The sequence below is a fragment of the Myotis yumanensis genome, unplaced genomic scaffold (genome assembly GCF_028538775.1).
Source record: "Myotis yumanensis isolate MYYU_CA2020_CCGP unplaced genomic scaffold, mMyoYum1.0.hap1 SCAF_2, whole genome shotgun sequence".
Lineage (NCBI taxonomy): Eukaryota > Metazoa > Chordata > Mammalia > Chiroptera > Vespertilionidae > Myotis > Myotis yumanensis.
In genome coordinates, this window is record NW_027223753.1 from 78,759,767 (window position 1) to 78,766,785 (window position 7,019).

Sequence of the window (7,019 nt, forward strand, 5' to 3'; positions counted from 1 at the left end):
TGCCCCTGACCACTCAGTGCCTGCATATGCAAATTAACCTGCCATTTTTTTGTTGTGTTAATTTGCATACTTATTCCTGATTGGCTGGTGGGGCGTCATGAAGGTACGGTCAATTTGCATCTTTCTCTTTTATTAGTGTATACTAGGGGCCCGGTGCACAAAATTCGTGCACTGGGGCGGGGGGTGTCCCTCAGCCCAGCCTGCCCCCTCTCACATACTGGGAGCCCTCAGGCGTTGACCCCCATCAGCCTCCAATCGCAGGATCGGCCCCTTGCCCAGGCCTGATGCCTCTGGCCCAGGCGTCAGGCCTGGGCAGGGGACCCTCATCTCCCCCCGATCACTGGCTCTGACCCCCGCCCAGGCCTGATGCCTCTGGCCCAGGCTTCAGGCCTGGGCAAGGGGACCCTCATATCCCAATCACCGGCTCCACCCCCCGCCCAGGCCTGATGCCTCAGCCAAAGGAGTTGACCCTCATCACCCTCTGATCACCGATCACCGGATCAGCCCCTTGCCCAGGCCTGAGGCCTCCGGCAGAGGTGTCAGGACTGGGCAGGGGACGCCCAGCTCCCACCATTCCCAGCTCCGCCCCTGCTACCCACGATCTCTGGCACCGCCCCTGCCAAGACCTAAGGCCTCTGGTGGAGGCATTAGTCCTGGGCAGGAGACCCCCAGCTCCCCGCGATCTCCCGCTCTGCCCTTGCCTAGACCTAATGCCTCTGGCCAAGGCGTTAGGCCCGGGCAGGGGACCCCCAGCTGCTCACAATTGCTGACTCCGCCCCTGCCCATGCCTAACGCCTCTGGCCAAGGCGTTAGGTCTGTGTAGGGGACCCCCAGCTCCCCACAATTGCAGGCTCCACCCCTGCCCAGGCCTAACGTCTTTGGCCAAGGCTTTAGGCCTGGGCAAGGGATCCCTAGCTCCCTGGACTGCCGGCTGCGTCCCTGCCCAGCTCCCATTGCTGGCTCCATCCCTACTTCCCGCTATCACTGGCCAGGTTGGCAAAGGTGCCTGGTTCTCTGGTTCTCTGCCCCCAGCTCTTAGCTCCCCCCTGGGTTTCCGATCACCATCAGTGGCAGGGGGCTTCTTCTGTCCTTTCCCTTTGGCCTCCCAGCATTGTGCCTACATATGCAAATTAGCTGCCATCTTTGTTGGCGGTTTTATTAGATAGGATAAGTTAACTGTGTACATGTGTGTTGGCTGTGTTAAAGGGGGAAGTTTATAGACCCCTTGAATACTGATGAAAGTTATAGGTACTCTCCTTAGAAATATGTCGTAAGCAGGATACTGTGAACACTTCCTTAGGGTTCAGAGTTGTTGACTTCCCTGCCTCTTCTGCCCCCATTTAGGAACTGCTGCCCTAGATGCTCTCTGGCACTGGTCTTATTCTAATACACTTATGAGTCTATTAATTTGGAGTGTCTCCTAGCTCATAATGGTTCTTACTTCTCTGAAACCTGTCCCCAGTTCATGGTGTGGGCTTCCAGAAGCCATGACCACCTGACTCTGCCTTTGTCACCATTTGAATGGACCAAGAAGGGACTGCTGACCTGAGTTGGGCCAATCAGATTCTCTTCAGAGATTTTTAGAATTGGGTTGAGAAAAGCAAGTTAGCCACTTAGAGGGGGTGAAACTAGTAGGTGCCCCCAGCAGCAGTGAGGCAGCCACTTTGCCCTCTAAAGATAGGAGAAAAAGAGAATGCTGTCTGCAGAAACAAGTAGAGACGAGAACTGGAGAGAGTCCTGGGTAGTTTCAGTTTCTATTTTCATTCTTCCTGAAGCCCAGCAGCTCTGTGGGGGAGAAAAGTGTGTGTCGCTGTGATAGAGACCTATTCTCTTTGCTGGCTAGAGTTAGTGTCTGTAACTTGCACCTAAAGATCCTTAAAAAATACGAAAGATATGTCCTTATATAGTTGATCTTTTACATATTTTGTGTCCTCATTGGGGGAATACTGACCTTTTTAAAGTCTCAAGATGGATGATATACTACATATAAATTATTTTAGAGCAATTGTATCATGTTCAGAATTTTCTAGAAATAACTTTTATTCAGCTTTGTAATTTAAATAGCAGATCCCCTGAGCCTATGGGCCCTGACTCAGTGATTTATGAAAGGCCCTGCACTGCCTAAACACCAGACATGAAGGCACTAGCATATGTGCACTCTTAATGCTGTTAGTGGTGTACAAAATGAAACAAGAAAAGTGTGCAAAAGTCCATGTGGGTGAATGGGGAAAGAAAACTACAAGGGATACAACCAAAGCTTTAACACTTACCTCTGATGAGCTGGAGATATGGTTCTCTAAAGGGTTATTGGTATGGAGACCACAGAAGGTAGCCTGAAAAGTGTACCTTGTGAGAGATACTATCAGATGAAAGGGGGTCCCTGAGTGCAATGAAATGACAAATATAAACCTCACCCATAGAGAAATTAGTCAAAATAATTTTTCCCTTCACACTGTAGCACATACCTGTCATTGTCTTATTTTAATAACAGGGCGTGACATAGATGTGTTTTTATGAATATATACATATATCATATATCTTTATGTAGTTGATCTTTTACATATGATGTGTCCCCATTGGGGTAATATATTTGGTATACACTCTTACACTCTTTAAAGATCTTTTTTTTTGCTGTTAATCTTCACCTGCGGATATCTTTTCCATTGATTTTTAGAGAGTGGAAGGAAGGAAGGGGAGAGAGAGAGGGAGAGAGAAACATTGATGTGTGAGAGACAAATTGATTAGTTGCCTCCCACACGCACTACCCTGAGCAGGGCTGGGGATGGAACCTGCAACCCTTCAGGGGGTGGGACAACACTCTAACCACTGAATATCACTGGCTGGGGAATGTTTATATTTAAATAATAATAAATTAATACATTCTTAGTGAAATTTTGGAAAGTATAGGAAAGTCTGTAAAAAACACACAACAGGAGATTAAAAATGGCGATGGAGTAAGTGGATGCTGCACGGACACACTCCCAGGACCAAACTGGAATTACAACTAAACTACAAAAAAATTTCCTGAATAATCAACGAAAGACTCACTGGAAAGAACCCTGATAATCGAGGACCAAAAGTGGAGACCACATAGAGATGGATAGGAGGAAAGGAAGTGTAAAAAGGGCTGGCCGGGCTCCCATAGACAGCTACTGAAGTTCCGGAGCGATATCTCAGCTGCAGGGGTTTCCACTGAGAATTCCCAAGCTGGGATCCCAGCAGAGAGCTCCAGAACTGAGAAGGATACCTATATAACTTCTGGCAGAAAAAGCAGGCAACCTCTTAAAAATTCTCTGTGCAGCCACTCACCTTGTGCTCTGGAGGGAGGACAAAATGGATGGGAGCTGTGTGAGCAGAAGCCAGGGTGGGGAGCTTTAGGGTTAGTGCTCAGAAGGCAAACACCCCTGTTTCCTGGGCTGAGTCATTTCCTCATGCTGCAGAGGTCACCTTTCTCACACAGACAATTGCTATCTAGGTGGTTTTGCCTGGGGAAGACAGCTGACCCACCCTATTGGGAATCACCTTCCCCCATGGTGTGGAGTTGCTGAGGCCTATTAAGAGACTAAGAATAACAATTAGTCTTCAAGCAGAAGCAATCACCCCACTCTGTTAGGAAAAACTCTTGCCACACCTGTGGATGATTGCCTGAGGCAATTCAAGAATAAATCCAATCAGTCTGCAAGCAGAGGCAGTCTCTGGAGGCTTTGAGTCCTTGCCTGACCTAATTAGACAGAAACAGCATTTGACACTGTCCTGCACTAGAAAGTGAGAGGTGTAGCAGATCTACCTAATACATACTCATAAACCCAAACTGGCACCCAAAATGAGGAGACAAAGAAACAACCCCCAAATGAAGGAACTAGAGAATTCTCCAGAAGAAGAGATAAATTAAATGGAGATAATAAATTTATCTGATATAGAGTTCAGAATAATGATGGTAAAGATGCTCAACAGCATGAGAAAAGATATAGTAACTATGAAAACAGAAATAAAGAATGACATAGCACAAATAAAGAACACATTGGAAGGAATACACAGCAGATTAGGGGAAGCTGAGGATTGAATCAGTGAATTAGAGGACAGGGTTGAAAAAAATCACTCCATCAGAGAATCAAAAAGAAAAAGAAAACAACAAAAAATAGGAGGACAGCTTAAGGGAGCTGTGGGACAATATGAAACATAGAAATATTAGAATAGTAGGTGTGCCAGAAGATGCAGAAAAGGAGAAAGGGATATAGAATGTGTTTGAAGAAATAACGGCAGAAAAAAGAAAAGAAAAGAAAAGAAATAATGGCAGAAAACTTCCTTAACCTGGTGAAGGAAAAAGTCACACAACTTCAGGAGGCACAGAGAACCCCAAGCAAGAAGAACCCAAACAGGCCCATGCCCAGACACATCCTAAATACAATGCCAACAATTAAAAGACAAAGAGAGAATCTTAAAGGCAGCAAGAGAAAAGCAAACTGTTACCTACAAAGGAGTGCCCATAAGGCTGACAACTGATTTCTCACTAGAAACTCTACAGGCCAAAAGGGAATGGCATGAAGTACTCAAAGTAATGGAAAGCAAGGATCTGAACCCAAGATTACTCTATCCAGCAAGACTATCATTCAAAATAGATGGTCAAATAAAGAGCTTCCAGACAAAAAAAGAAAGCTAAAGGAGTTCATCACCACCAAGCCAGCATTACAAGAAATGGTAAAGGGACTGCTGTAATAAGAAGAAAGAGAGAGAGAGAAACCTATGAATACAGAATTAAAATGGCAATAATAATAATAATAATAATAATAATAATAAAACAAAAGCAGCCAGTCCTGTCACCAGAGATGATTACTGCTAAACTGATGATGTGTTTTCTTATCTTTATTTTGTCTGCTCATACAAGTGCATGTTTTTGCTAAGTTGACATCATATTATGGATACAGTATTGTCTCTCTACTATCTTCTCTAGTATTTCATCAGTCCTTTCTCATGTCACTATTTTTTAGAAATTATATATATATATATATATATATATATATATATATATATATATTGTTAATCCTTACCCAAAGATATTTTTCCAGTGATTTTTAGAGAGAGTGGAAGGGAGAGAGGGAGGGGCAGAGTGAGAGAGAAATATCGATGTGACAGAGACACATTGATTGGATGCCTTCTACATGACTTGACCGGTGGCTGGATTGGATCTGCAACCTGGTATGTGCCCTTGACTGGGAATTGAACCCGAGACCCTCTGGTGTGCAGGCCAATGCTCTAACCACTGAGAACCACAGGCCAGGACAGAAGTAATATATTTTTTAAATGTGTTTTTATTGAATTTTAGATGAGAGATAGAGAGAGAGAGAGAGAGAGAGAGAAAGGGAGAGGGACAGAGAGAAAGAAACATCAATGAGAGAGAAACATTGATTGGCTGCTTCCTACATACCCCCTACTGGGGATTGAGCCTGCAACCGGGGCATGTGCCCTGACCAGGAATCAAACTGGTGACCTCTCGGTGCATGGGTCGACGTTTAACCAGATGAGCCACACTGATGAAGGCAACACTATTTTTTTAATAGATGTATAACGTTCTGTCGTATGGCAGTGCCACAATCATTTAATCTTTCTCCTGTTTAGAGTAACTCTGCAAAGGTAAGTAGTACTCGTGAGGGTGCTGTATGAGGATTCACTGATGATTGAAGACTGTCCCATTCTGAGGAATCTAGGATCCTAGTGACAGAGACTGAGCAGTGATCATTACTATATAGTGTGGTGAGGCTGCAAGAGGAAGACACACAGGCAGCTGTCAGCCTGTAAGTGGACACTTAAACCATCAATAAGTGAGCACAGCCCTGGCCAGTGTGGGTAAGTGGTTAGAGTGTCGGCGCTGATACAAAAAAGTCACGGGTTTGATTCCTGGTCAAGGGCATGCACCTGGGTTGCAGGCTCAATCCTGAGCCCCAGTTGGGAGGCAACCAATCTATGTGTTTGTCTCACATCAATGTTTCTCTCTCTCTCCCTCCCCACCTCTTACCCTCTCACTCTTCCTAGAAAAGCAATGGAAAAAATATCATCAGATGTGGATTAAGAAAAAATAATAATAATTAAATAAGTGAGGACAACATTACTTAGAGCAGGTGGGAAGAGAAGAGAAAAAGACCAAGGATGGTGTCCTAAGCAACACTCAAATTTTTCAAATTTGAGAAACATTAAAATCTCTAGGTTCCCATTTTCAACCATCTACTCCAGCTCATTTTTCTGTGGGTGCTCAAAACATTCAGGCCTGAACCACTATGCCCCTCTCCATCAAACCCTCACCCCTGAGAAGCCAAGCACATGAATGTGAGGTACAAAATTAGATAGGTGGTCAGAGGGGGCATTGGGAAGACAAGATGCCCCAGGGCAAAGCTAGGGATGTCACCAGAGCACAGGTCAGAGTCCAAGGAACCACACAAGCTACAGAGATTCACCTATTGAGGAGGTGTCCTGAAGCTGGCCTGAAACGCAGAACTGAACAACCCAGGAAGGATTCAGATGAACAAAGATAGCAGGGGTTTTGCTCTGTGGGCTCATAAGCTCATGCTAAAGGGCCTACTGTCTTTGAAGAAGTTGCACCTCTCCTCCCTGATTGAGATAATTCCATTCTATGTGTCTTGCACCTCATTTTTTATTTCTGTCATTGTCAGGTGCAGTCTGAAAGGTCACTGTGTCATTGGACTTCTTTTGGAACGCCTTCTAAATTGCATGTATGTGGCATATTTTGCCGCATTTGCAAACCCAGGAGCCCACCTGCCTAGGCACTAACTCCTTCCACAGGTTCTTTAGTCCCCCACGCTCCCTCTTCTCCGCTGTAACCACCTGAAACTAGGTCTCCATTCTCCCTCCTCTGTGGGTGGTACTTTGCACCTAGGTCCATCCACTGGCCACAGTTTTTATTCTTTAAGTCCTTTGTCCTCATAACCCCCAGGGCTCATTCTAGGTGGGAGCAAGAAGAGATGGGCAGGCTATTCCAGGGATGAGGTGTGTTGGAGGGAAGTGGA